Here is a 12,689-nt window from a genome sequence, read left to right on the forward strand (position 1 = left end):
TGCTGTGGTCGAGTCATTAGCGGAGCAAAGGGATGGGGGCACATCTCAAGGTGGTGCGTATTCATATTCTGGAGGTCCACCTCCAGCATACCTTCCAGCTTGACTGCTTTCCACAGACTGAAGTCCCCTTGCTCCAAGAGTCTCCTTCGGATATAGTTCAAACCTGATCCCTGCAACGTAGGCATCCGGGATCAGGTCCTCTATGTAGTCTGTAGCGGACATGTCTTTGCATTCTCAGGTCTGTCGAGTGCTCCCAGGGCCTGAAGATATTCGGCGTTGGACTCACCAGGTCATTGTTTGCAGGTCACTAGATGGTGTCTTGGATAGATAGCATTGATCTTTCATAGATAGAGTCCTTTAAGTATGTCCATGGCTTGCTGGTATGGTGTAACATCCCTGATCATGGAATATACCAGGGTGCTGAGCCAAGAGTGCAGCACTTGTAGTTTATTGGTCTCTGATTGCACAATAGTGGAGGAAGCCTGCTGGAAGGCCTCAAAACAGTGCAGACAGAGCTCAAAGTTGGTGGATGCCTCAGGTGACTAAGAGTAGATCTCCAGCTTTTCTGGCTTCAGGATCTGCTCCATTGTTAAAAAAAAACTTTGTGAATAAAATTGATGCACCATCAATTACTTTAAAGACTGATGTTGAAAAACCAATCGGCTTTTATTCACTTAATAATAATGGCACATCCATACTGTTTGATTGTCCTGCCCTGAGGAGGGGGCTGTGGAACAGCCATCTTTATATAGGACCCTGTGGGGGGGGGGGCCACAGGTACAATCTGCCAATAGGTGTGCCTGACCAGACAATCATACATAACAATCGCAATGGTGGATGTCTGAGCCATTAAGGCCTGCTATGTTTTTCTTTGGCCAGTATGTTAGTAGCTACCTTAAAATAGGTAGGAAGAAGTTAAAGAGGTCTGAAAATATTAATCTTCTAAATTACCTGAGCAAATATGTTTTGATTTGACTAGTGCTGAACCCTTAACAACTCAAAACAGCCTGAAAGTGTCATGAATATTACTCATCAACTTGTAGCTAGATCTGCTTCAATTAGATTTGTTTCTCCTGCATTACTTGTTCTGGGCTCACCTGATTTGTGTTGCCTGAGACTGGGGCCGCCATTCTGGACACTGCCAGCTGATGTATGCAAGTTCATGGGGCATGTCCAGGAACTCCATCTGAGCCTGTCACTTTCTGCTTAATCACTCTCAGGAAAAATCTAACATCTGTAGTGACCATGGGTGCAGGTGTGCATGAGGTTGTAGTGGAAGCTGTTTGTTTACTGATCTCCTGTTCGAAAAAAGCATAGAATGAACAGAGCTTTCTAGGGAGGAATGTGGCGTGGTTTACTATTCCCCCTAGTCTTCACTTTGAAACATTCATGCTCGGCCATAATCGCTGCGCATCCATGAAGTTCATCTGTGACTTAAACTTGATTCATTACTGCCTGGTATCTCCAATGGTTTTGCGAAAGTCATCTTTGGATTTCTTGTATTGGGCTAGGTCACCAGACTGAAATCCCCTCAACCTGGACTTCATTTGTGAGGGGACCTTTTGTTTCAGCCAATCTTTTTGATTGGGGATCACAGAAAATTATCCTCTTTGGCACACAGACCCCCATACATTTGCTGATGAAGTTGGTGATGACAGTTGTATATTCGTTGTGATCGGAAAGCAAGTTCTGGTATATTGACCAGTCTACCAGCTCAAAACAATCACACAGGATGTCATTGTTTCCTCCTTTAGCTCTTAACTCTTATATATAAAGATGAAGAAGTGATGCATCGATAAGAAATTTATGAGATTAAAGAGAGCTTTTGTTTCAAAGAATTACCATGTCATAAGAACGAAGACATAGGCACATGTTAGATCATGCAGTCCATTGAGAGTCTGCTCTGCCATCAAATCATGGCTGATGGATTTTTCCCGCTCAGTTCAATTCTTCTGCCTTTTCCCCAGAACCTTTGACCTCCTTACAAATCGAGAACTAGAAACCTCCTCTTTAAATCTACCCAATGCCTTGAGCTCTATAGCAATCTGTGACAATGGATCCCATAGATTCACCACCCTCATCTGTTCTAAAGGAACATCCTTTTAATCTGAGGCTGTGCCCTATGGTTCTGGCTTCCCCCACTACTGGAATCATCTCCACATCCACTTTAACTGCCCCTTTCAATATGCAGAATGATGAGATAATTTCATAAACAGTTTCATTTAATTTATTCTTTATAACTCATTTGGTTTATATGCTGCAACTAATGCAGAAGAAAGGACTGGTGTACAGGGACTGATGCAATGCCCAGGGTGAGCGGACCCTGATAATCCAGTGAAAAAAGTGGCCTTGGCAGAGAAGCAGCTAAAATGGAAGAAATCAGAAGTCAGCATGCTTTGGCATATAGCCTGACACTGAGAATCCTCATCACTTCTGCACAAATACTGGCTCGGAAGTATCCTACAGGGATCCAACTGCATCATCATGGTGAAGGTGGGCCAATGGAAAAACAGTAAGAATTCCATTCCTTAGGCAGGCGTGATAGCTCTCAGAGGGCTGTGTTGGACAGAGAATGGTGATGTTCAGGGAATGTGGATCTCCAGAAAATAACACTGTGATGCCATCTAAAGCACAGGTCTGGGTAGAAGTTCTATCTGCAAAATATTTAGAAGATGTCGGCAGTTTTACTTTCTCAAATTTATGCAGCCTGATTGCTCAATGGGATTCAATCTTTTCCTATACTATTTTGATTGGTTACAATTTGCTGTTTTACAAGTTATAACATTAGTACTTGTGTAAAACAAATGAACCAACATGGATAAACTTAATTGGATGTATGAAAAGAAATATTGAAAGGAGATTAATTGTGCTTCCTTGCTTTGGTGGGTCTTAACAATGGGTCCAGAGAGAGAAATGAGGAACAGATGCCTACGAACAGTGCATCTCTTGTTTGGTTGACCCATGGGCCTCAGCATCAGGACAAAGTAGTAGGTCTCAGGCAACACAAATCAGGTGAGCCCAGAACAAGTAATGCAGGAGAAACAAATCTAATTGAAGCAGATCGAGCTGCGAGTTGTTGAGTAATATTGATGACACTTTCAGGCTGTTTTGAGTTGTTAAGGGTTCAGCACTAGTCAAAACAAAACATATTTGCTCAGGTAATTGGACAGAAAATGTGTACCTTGTCTGAAGATTTGATCTCCTGGTGAATCTGATACACAGGATTGGCTTTTTTACTCATCATCTACTGGAAATATTCTTTTCTTTCCTTGCATCCTCCTCACTGTCAGCACCTATTGAAGGAAATAATGATTGGAGGTACCTAAATGCTGACAAAAACATGCAAGAAGTCTAGATTATTGGAGCATTCAAATTATTGTCAAAGTAGAGCAAAGATACACTTTCAATCATTGTGACACTGTTTTGGAAATGTTCTTGAGAAAGTTTATTGCAATTATCAAATGTTTAAATGAATAGTGATTAACTAATAGGGATCAACTAATTTTCTTATTCATCTATTAATAAGAGAATCAGTAATTTGAGTCTCTGGAGAATCCTATAGAAGCAAGCTTTGCTGACTACTTGGAACGGGTGAAAAATTCATTTGCATTTCTAATTGTCATGAACAATTATATGATAGTGCTGGCAATATGTTGGGGTGGTGCAACCATCTGTAAACGAATCTACATCACTGAATTCAATTATTTGGTTCATGCCTTGTAAACCTATACTTTAAATTTAATGGAAGTTACAAGTATCCCCAAGAGCTGTTCAAATGTTTTTATTCCCTGGTTTTCAGGCTTCAATGACTACCGCCTCGAAGCACTGACCTCCACCATTATGAAATGCTTCAAGGATCTGGTGATGGAATGCATCAAATAACACCTCCCAGAGACACTGGACTCATTTAAATTCACCTACAGATGGAGCCATTCATTGATGATGAGATAGCCTTGTCCCTCCACTCTGATCTGACCCACCTAATGAACAACGCCTCATACTCTAGGCTGCTGTTCATTGGCTCCAGCTTAGTGTTTTAATACCATCATTCCTCAGAGGCTGATGGAGAAGGTGTCCTCACTGGATTCAACACCCCTCTCTGTGACTGGATTTTGGACATCCTAATGGAAAGACCACAGTCTGTCCGGGGCAGCAGCAGAACATTGAGCACCATCTCGCTGAGCACTGGCACATCTCAGGAGTGCTCAACCTGCTCCTGTTTACGCAACTGACCCACAATTGTAAAGTCAAATCCAGCTCCAACAGAGTCATCAAGTTTGCAGATGACACAACAGTAGTTGGTCTCATCAGCAACAATGACGAGTCTCCCTACAGAGAAGAGGTGGAAAATCTCGTGTAACGATTTAAAGGATAACAACCTGAGTCTCAACATGGACAAGGCAAAGGAGATATGTGTGGACTTCAGGAGAATCAGTTCAATCATCCTCCGCTATACATTAATAGCTTGGTTGTGGAGATAACGGAGCACACCAAGTTCCTCAGCACCCACATAGAAAATGACCTGACCTGGACACACAACAACTCTTAACTTGTCATGATAGTGCAACAGTGTCAGCACTTCTTCCTAAGACTGAGGTGGGCAAGGCTATCGGCCACTATTGTTTCAACATTCAACAGGAGCTCTATTGAGAGAGTCCTGGGCGGCTGCATCACAGTGTGGTATGGTTCCTGTAGAGCATTGGATTGGAGGTCAATCCACAGGACCATAAAAGAGCCAGAGAGAATCATTGGGGTCTCCCTCTCCCCCACTGCACACCCCCCCTCCAGCATGATTTACTGGTATCGTTATTTGACAAGGTCTCTCAAAATCATTGAGGACTCCTACCACCCCGCATATCGAATTTTTCAGCTACTCCCATCGGGAAAGAGATATAGGAATAACAGAGCCAGAACCACCGGGCTGAGAAATAGTTTCTTCCCACGGCAGGGAGAATGCTGAACGACCGAAATAAATTGCTCGTACAAATCCTACTATTTATGAAACTATACTTATTTATTTTTATATATGTGTATGGGTACCACATATGTATCTTTTGTTAGCATGTGTGTAAAGTCTGGAGTGTGTTTGCATGCTTTTGCACCGAAAACCAGAGAATACAGTTTTGTCGAGTTGTACTTGTACAAGTGGATGATAACAAACTTGAACACTAACCCTGTCCTGCTCAGGGTACAGAGTTTTCTCAGATATATCTGATTAGGCCCAGAAGATTTGTCAACCTTCATACATATCAGGACCTTCAACACTTCCTCAACTGTAATACTGACTGTTCTCAAGTCACTACTATTGACTGCCCCAGTTTTACCAGTCCTCATGTCTTTCTTCACAGTAAATACATCTGTGTGCCCATCTGTGGCTTCACACAGATTTGGCCACATTGATTTCTCAGGGGGCCATTTTTTGTCTTGTAAACTTTTTTTTCCATTTATGTACATAAACTCTGTTGGGATTATCCTCAATGTTATCTGTCAGAGCTTTCTCCTGTCCTCTTTTAGCCATTCTTATTTCCTTTTATAGCCTGCTCCTCAGTTCCTGAAATTCCTCTATGTATTCACTTGATCCCAGCTGCTAATATCTGCCCCATGCCTCCTTCTTGTTCTTGACCAAAGCATGAAATTCTTTTGTCATTCATATTTCCCTACCCTTGTATGTCTGACCCTTTACTTTAATAGAAATATGTATGTCCTGGACTCTTGTCAACACACTTTTAAAAACATTCCATTTTAAAAAAAATTCTTCTTCCTTCAAACAACCTGTTCCAAGTAACAAAATAGTTCTTGCCTTATCCCTTCAAAGATGACCTTGTCCCTAATTCAAAATTTTATCTTGTGGTCCTGCCCTGTCTCTCTCCATAACTATCTTAAACCTAATAGATCAAAGATCACTCATCCCCAAAGGCTTATCCATGAACACTTCATCTACTTGCCCTTCCCAATTTCCCAAGACTGGATCAAGCATTGTCCTCTATCTTGTGGGTCCCTCTACAGATTGCTAGAGGAATCTTTCTTGAATGCATTTGACAAATTCCATCCCATCTAAATCTTTTGCATTATGACTTTCCCAATCAATATTTGGAAAGTTAAAATTCCCTACTATGACAACTTTTTTTGACCTACAGCTGGCAGTATCTCTATGCATATTTGATTCTCTAATTCCCGTTAACTATTTTGTGGCCTGCAGTACACTCCCAAAAAGGTGGTCATGCTTTTCTTGTTCCTCAGCTCCACCCATATAGCCTCTCCAGCCAACCCATTTGAAAAATTGCCATGACACTTTCTTTAACCAATAATACCTCACCCCTTTCTCTTTCACCCCACCTCCTGAAGCATCTGTACTCTGGAATTTTGAGCTGCCAGTCCTGCCCTTCTCTTGATTATATTTCCAGAAAAAAGATTTTTTCCTGAGAACAGCATTCATTTACTGCAATCTCTTGAAACAGTTTTGGCTTTCCAACAAGATTGGTCATGAGGACCAGGGACTTGACAAGATGGAAGCCAAAGGTTTTGCATTGAAACTTTCTATGGTGTACTTGTTTAGTTATTAAACTGCTTTTATTGCTAACTGGATAAGTATATGATACTGACACATCAGTATTCTCCCAGTGTGATCCCTACATTGGAGAGACAGGGCGCAGACTGGGAGATTGCTTTGTGAGCACCTTGATTTTGTCCGCCACAATAGCCAGTAGACACCCATTTGAATTCCCTAACTCATTTCCTCACTGCCATGTCTGTCAATTGTCTCATGCACTACCAGACTGAAACCACCTGCAAATTGAAGGAACAACACTTCATCTTCTGTCTGGGCACCCTCCAACAGGATGGGATTAACATCAACTTTTCTGGTTTCCTTTAAATTTCCCCCTCCACTTTCTTCTTTCCCGACACCTTTTCCCAGCTCTCTCTTTCTCTCTCCTCTTTACCTTCACTCTCCTTTCACAGAGCCAAAACCAATTCTCACCTTTCCTCTTATCGTATCCAATCAACATCTTTTGTTAATCTGGACTCCTCCCCCTCCCATTCTTCAATCTTTATTCTGATGCCTTCCTGTTCTTTGCTTATACCTTGAAGAAGGGCTCAGCCCCAAATAGTCAGTAATATAGCTTTAACTCCTATGGACACTGTGAGATCGGCAGAGTTCCTCTCGCATTTTACAACATTCGCAGCATCTGTCGACGTTCGTGTTTCACTCACATCAGTTTGGAGTATTGTTTGTTCACAGTCACAACAATTGCTGCATTTGAACTCAATGGTTGGACCAGAAATGTGCTGAAGAAAGGTCTGATAAATATCCTGCAAAGCTCTTGCAAGTTTATAGACAATGAGGCTTTCATTCAATGTCTCCTAATACACATATTGCTCGAAGACTCTTCTTGACTCTGCCAGCTACAAATGGTGAAGGAGAATGCACATTCTTAACAATGGCAGGTATAAATAATTGAATTGAGATCAAAATGTATCAAAAGTGCCTGAATGTCATGTCTCTTTTGGCAGTTAAATTAAAACTGAAGCAACAAATTGTCTTTGATGACATTGTACAAGATATTTTCTCTCACACAGTTTGCAAGAAACTGATCATTTAAATGACACCACACAAAACGTCATAAAATTTTATAGGCTTATATTATTTCACATTTTAGTTTCATAATTATGTGATGAATAGTAATGAATAATATTTTACAAAATGTAAAGTTTTTTACATGTTTACTGCTTCACTAATGTGAGAATGCATTGAGATGTACAGGCAGGCTGCGGGAATCATGGATCCTCACTTGTACATGTGCTCAAGGCCAACAGTTTGAACTGTATTTTGTTTGTCTGAATTTCTGTTTTGTAGGTGCAAAGTAAAATGAGTATTTTAAATCAGGCTTCTTAAACATTTTTCCGAGGTTTTTATTTCATTCAGTTTTGTGTGGCAACACCCAGTTGTTCATTTTGATACCGTGCGTTGTACTTTATTTACGTATGTGTATTGTAAAATGTTCATTGTCTACATGCATTAATATTTTTAGTACAGTCATGTTTTGATTCACTTTCTGAGTGGAGGCTATATTTGTCAAGGCAGCACTAATGATGAATCCATCTTGACCAAAATTCCTGACCCACCACTCAGAAGGTTTCTACTGAACAGTAGCAACCCACCACTCAGAAGGATTTTACTGAACAGTAGCAATCCTTTTGCTGTCCCTACCCATTTTCTGGTGGAGTTGGCAGTCTCTTCCACTGGCAAACACTACATCATATTTCTCTGTCCCAAAGTGTGTCATGGGACCAGTCCTCGCACATACGCTCATGACACCTGCTTTCAAAAGACCCCTTGCAAATCTGGTGTCTCAACCTTACATGCAATGTCTGACTTCTGAATTCCCTTCATTTTAAGGTATGTGGGAAGAAAAGTAAGACCGGGTTTCTTGGAAACTCAATAATATCCAATTATGTTGCTAAATAGATTCAAGAATTCAACATTTCACCCAATTATCAAAGTAGGCAATAGAAATCTCCTTCAAATTTATAATAGATACTGTATTCTGTGTACTTTGCAACTAAATTTTTAAATCTGAAATCATTACAATGCACTGTTGCAGAATTAATACCACTCTAAATCAAGGCAAATTCAGTAATGACCAATAAAACACAATATTTTTAGCAATGGAATTTAGTGGGTGTGAGTTGGGTCTTGTTTTACTTTGGCACTACATTGTCTGAAAGTATAGAACTGCTAAGCACATATATTGCAACTGGAGATGGAGAAGAATGATCAAGATTGGTAACTACCTGGTTATCATATTTAAAGTTCTCAGCTTCTCAGTTGCACATATCCAAGATCAGTTGTCAGGAAGAAAATAAGCCTGTGTAGTATCTCCTACAATTGAATTGCTGGTTTCGAGAAGCTCCTTCACCAACATCAGTAAAAGTTTAGCAGCTCCTGTTCTCCTGTCCATTCTGCCTCTGGACACACATTGATCACATTATCACCAGGTCCAAAACTCAAGCAAATATCCTATTCCTTCCTTTGGTCCCACCCAATCAGAGGCTTCCCGACTCTGATCCTCAATCTTCTAACTGACCTGGCCATCTCCCACTTCTCTCCTTGAACAGCTGCTCATACAACTACACTCACTGAACCCCCCCCCCCACCCCCACACTCATCCTGACACCTCTGCCATCCTTTCTCTCTGCCCAACAGTTCCTAGAACATTTTTCTTTTTGTAAATTTATGCAGCCAACTGGAAACATGCTCATGTTGTGTGGAGTCAGTATTCCTTTCCTCTACATAGCGAATATTTATGGGACTCACAGTAATCATTCCTTCTAATTCTACTTCCACAAAGAAACAGAAATTCAGTTACACTTTCTATTTACGGCATACGATCCTCTCAGACTTATTTTTCTACATTTTTTTCATCCGGCAAAAACAACAAAGCAGCTTGTTACCAAAATGAAGGCAGATCTGAAATGGTTAATGAGATAAATAAGCCAGATCAGATTTAGTGCATACTTATCTTCTCTATTTGGTGAGGTGTATTCGATACATGGCAAGACAGTTTAGAGTCTAATTGCTGTTGTTTAGGAAAATGTATTCTCCAGTGTGGAGCTCCTCTCTTTGCCATTGCAAATTATTAGATTATGAAAGTCAGAAGAGGACAAAATTTCAATATTTGTTAGGTTTCAATGAGATCACCACCCCCCCCCCCACTCCCCATCCTTCTAAACTTGAGCAAGAACAGGCCCAGAGACATCAAATGCACCTCATACTTACACATCTGTCCCCTGGAATTATTCTCATATCCTCCTCTGGACCGTCTTGTTACCCACCATCTAATTTGATATAACAGGCCTTGTACGATAATTGCCAGCCCATGCCCAACCACTACACCTTACACTGAATCCCGGGCTGAACAAGGGACCCATTCCTCCCCAAATCAGTCAGCTATAGGTGTCTTCCAAAATTTTGCTGGAGCCTAGATCACTGAGAGCAGAGGCCCCTATGTTTCCAGTGATGAGCAGGCATTCAGAAGATTGACAAACGAGTAGTTCCATGCTGGATACTGCAGTAACTGCCACAAACACTGGCAGTTATAGGAGTTCTTGACAGTTCACAGTTTCAACTTTCTGGCCCATAGAAGTGTCCGCATGTTGCATTCTGTTTTACAAATTCTATTCTCTTCAACCTAATGGAACCAAATTTTAGAAATGGAACAAGACTCAAAGCTACAATACTATGTCATTTGCATTATGTGAGGACTAATTCTCCCAAAGTGCCTCTGACTACCTCTCAAATGCAGTACTCTCAGCTAGAGGGGTTCCAGGCAGAGACAACCACTAGATACAAACTTTTACAGATTGCTAACCAGAAGCGTAATCTTCTCCACCATATCCTAGTTTAAATTGTTTTAAAACCAGAACCAAAATGGGCCAAGAAGTGGGAGATGAAGTGCAGTGTAGGGAAGTTACGATCATGCATTTTGGGAGAAGGAATAGTGTAGACTATTTTCTAAATGGGAAAAAAATTCAGAAAGCAGAGGTGCAAAGGGTCTTGAGGACTGTTCCCTCAAAGCTCTGCCCATGTGCACGCTCACACACGTTTTGCAACCAGCACACAAAGGGAATTAATGTGGTCCAAAAGGTTACTTAACTAAAAAAATGCAGTACTTAATAATTATACTTATTGAAAATAATCTCTTATCTTAGAACTTATAATTAAGAATGCAATTATACTTGTATTATATTAAAAGATATCAATACAGTTTTATTTGCCATGAGAGACAGGCTGTGCCAAAATTACCTTGAAACAATTTCAAGTTTATATTTCCACAAGCATTCAGTCTGCAAATATTTTTGCACAGGAAAAAAATTGCACAACAAAAGATTTTTGCGCATACTTGTCAAAAGTTAGAGAAAATCCTTGTCCAGGATTCCCAAAATGTTAACTTGTACCTTGAGTCATTAGTAAGGAAAGCAGATGTAATATTAGCATTCATTTTGAGAAGATTAGAAAATAAAAGCAATGATGTAATTCTGGGGTTTTATAAGGCATTAATCAGGCCACATTTGGAGTATGGTGAGCAATTTTGGACCCCATACCTAAGGAAGGATGTGCTAGCATTGGAATGAGTCCAGAAGAGGTTTACGAGAATAATTCCAGAGAACAGATGGTTAAATATGAGGAGCATTTGATGGCTCTGGGCCTGTATTCGGTAAAGTTTAGAAGAATGGTGGTTTCTCATTGAAACTTACTGAATATTGAAAAGGCTGGATAGCGTGAACATGGAGAAGATGTTTCCAGTAATGGGAGAGTCTCAGATTAGAAGGTGCTGCCCCAGAATAAAAGAGCATCCCTTTAGAACAGAGATGAGAAGAAATTTCTTCAACTAGAGGATGGTGAATCTATGGCTTTCATTGCCCCAGATGGCTGTGGAAGCAGTGGCTAGATTTAAAGTGGTTGATAGATCCTTAATTAATAAGGGCATCATAGGTTATGGCAAGAGGGCAGGAAAATGGGGTTGAAAGGAAAAATAAATTAGTTATGTTTCAAATGATGGAGGAGATTTAATGGGTCAAATAACATTATAGACCACCTTCCTCACAGTTGAAATCTCTGTTTTTCTCCTCTATTTGTTATGTTTCTTTCACATTTGTATAAGGATCTTAGGTGGTCAATTCTCCACTGCAAATCTACTAAATCCTTCATTACCATGAAACCCATGTCTTTAAATCCAAAGAAAGCACCATTGCTGAAAGGTAGGTTTCAAAACAGAGCCATTTCCAAGTGCAATCCACTGAAGTGCTGGAGAAACTCAGCAGGTCATGCAACATCTAGAGGAAGTAAAAGGCAACATTTTGGGCCTGAGCCCTTCAACAAGAATTAGGAAAAACGTAGATCCCTGAATAAACAAGGTGGGGTGGAGGTAAAGGAAAGGAGGAAGGAAGGGGCAGGGTAACAGATGAGATTTAATAGATGGATTCAGGTGGGACGGTCAAAGTGAAAGAAGGTGAGAAATGATAGGGGGAGAGGCCAGTGCTAGGTAGGGTAGCTTTCTGATAAGAGAAAGAAGGGAAGGGGTGATGAGTGGCAGGAAAGGAGAGAGAGTGATAGGGAAAGAGAGATACCAGAAGGAGTGGGTTAATGAAAATTAGATAAGTCGGTGTTAATGCCATCAGACTGGACGATGCTGAGGAAATATAAGGTGCTGTACCTCCAATATATGGGTAGTATTGATTCAGCAATACATGAAGTCATGGACAAAAATATCATGGCAATGGTGTGTGGAATTAAAATGATTGGCCATGAGGAAGAGCTTGCTGATGCAGTGGACATAGTTAAGGTGCTCTATGATAGGGTCTCCCAGTCTATGTCCAGTCTCCCCTGTCTGTTTTTCCTGATTCCTGACAAAGGGTCAGGCCCAAAACTTTGGTTATCTTTTACATTCTATGGATGCTGTGAAACCTGCTGAGATTCTCCAACAGTGGCAGTTCAAAGCTTGGACTGCACCACAAACATTTTAATTGGATCTACTTTTCAAATAATTGTGGAGTCAGCAGATTTGGTAGATGTAAATTAATCCATTATTTCTCTATTCGTCATGATTTTACCCATCAAAAATCATGACCCTTCAGAAAGAATCTAGTCTGAGATACTAGAGGGCGCTGGCTCTCCATGCCTTGGGATG

General features: G+C 40.7%; 1 long non-coding RNA gene across 1 annotated transcript in view; it reads right to left on the reverse strand.

Moving 5' to 3' along the window:
* LOC138755437 (uncharacterized) overlaps window positions 1-12,689 on the reverse strand; it is a 50,019-nt gene that overhangs the window by 17,366 nt on the left and 19,964 nt on the right. Inside the window, exon 3 of the long non-coding RNA XR_011352288.1 lies at window positions 3,182-3,293. This is a non-coding gene — a long non-coding RNA (uncharacterized lncRNA). The remainder of the gene's footprint in view (window positions 1-3,181; window positions 3,294-12,689) is intronic.

Source organism: Narcine bancroftii, chromosome 2 (genome assembly GCF_036971445.1).
Source record: "Narcine bancroftii isolate sNarBan1 chromosome 2, sNarBan1.hap1, whole genome shotgun sequence".
In the NCBI taxonomy this organism is placed as follows: domain Eukaryota; kingdom Metazoa; phylum Chordata; class Chondrichthyes; order Torpediniformes; family Narcinidae; genus Narcine; species Narcine bancroftii.